At 37.9% G+C, this 1,469-nt stretch overlaps 1 protein-coding gene across 2 annotated transcripts in view; it reads left to right on the plus strand.

The window, feature by feature from the left end:
- Positions 1–1,469, plus strand: part of Etnk1 (ethanolamine kinase 1) — a 69,650-nt gene that overhangs the window by 15,937 nt on the left and 52,244 nt on the right. The gene's annotated exons all lie outside the window — the stretch shown is intronic.

Consider the following 1,469-nt stretch of genomic DNA (forward strand, 5'->3'; position numbering starts at 1 on the left):
ACTCACTCTGTAGACCAGGCTGGCCTCGAACTCAGAAATCCGCCTGCCTCTGCCTCCCAAGTGCTGGGATTAAAGGCGTGCGCCACCATGCCCGGCTTCAGATTTTGTTTCTCTAATGAGGAAGGATCTCATGGAGCACTCAGGGGAGGATTATCCTGGTAGTTACTGTGCCCAGCTATGCCTGCTCTTGGTTTTTAAGTTAAAAATAAAGCTTCACAGAGGATACTATTAGATTTAAGTTATTTAAATTTTAACTAGTTACAGTATAAAAATTTGTAACAGGCATATTACAATTCTAAAAATGTCACTTATTAAATTTGGGGACATGATCAAATGATTGCTGTAGCTAATACTGATGGAGCATTTAACAGGAACTTTGTAGTGTCTAAGTCTAATAAGATTGATGCACAGTAATCCTAGGGGGTAGATATTAATAAGCCTGCTAAGTAAATGAGAAAACTAAGATATAATGACATTTCAGTTGTTAACCTTTGATCCTCATGGCTCACACGAATAGATGCTGAAAGAATACCGCTGATAGGTGATTAAGTTCTTACATATTAAATAGAACAGAGAGGAAAATAGGACTCTGTTGTGCTACTTAGAAAACATGATATTGCTAGACTTAATGAATGTAGAACATTCTGTTGCTCTTTTAGTGTTTATAATTACACAATACTTGGCCTGTTAGAAAGTTTCTTTTTATTAAGGAACTAGAATCTTTCTGAGTAACCTCAAGTGGAAAGAGTAGCATGTCACATAGTTGTTCCTTAACATACTTGAGTGACTGATTCTAAATTCCCTCTCTCCACTGATGACAACTGTGTGGGTGCTTAGTTGAGTCCCTTGTGTGACGTGATACTTGTCTGAGCCTGTGTGCCTCCCTCCCGTCGCTGCTTGTCTCTGCGGTACTTAGTCCCACATGTAGTGCCAATGCTCTCTTGAGCTGTTAGGGTTTACTGTTCAGTGTGGATGAGCCCTTGTGGATAGGTCGAGTTCACAGTGTCTGACATTGACACTAGGCAGACAGTGGGGGGTGGGGGGGAGGGAGAATTTGGAAGCCTAGGCTACTTCACTGTAATTCCATATAGTATTATTTGCATAGAAATTTGTAGTACTTAGTGTAACAAGGTGTAACTTTGTGAGATATATTTTTTTCCTTAGTCATTTTGGTTGTGCTTGGTTGGATCCATGACCAGAGACACATGTGACTCACTGCAGATTTTAGTCAGTTAAGGTTTGCTAAAGTTGATTTTAGCATTTATAATCACATTCGATTAGAATACATATGAAGATACTAATGTCATATATTCACTATGTAGATACAGTATTTACTGTTAGAAACCAGACGTCGACTCTTATAAATATATTGTGTCACAATCTGATTTGCTTTGTGATAAGTTGATTTACTGTTTTTTTTTTTTTTTTGAAAAGGAGGCTAAAAAACCAAAAAAAGAAATTGATAGGAA

Source organism: Mus pahari, chromosome 2, assembly GCF_900095145.1.
Source record: "Mus pahari chromosome 2, PAHARI_EIJ_v1.1, whole genome shotgun sequence".
Classification (NCBI taxonomy): domain Eukaryota; kingdom Metazoa; phylum Chordata; class Mammalia; order Rodentia; family Muridae; genus Mus; species Mus pahari.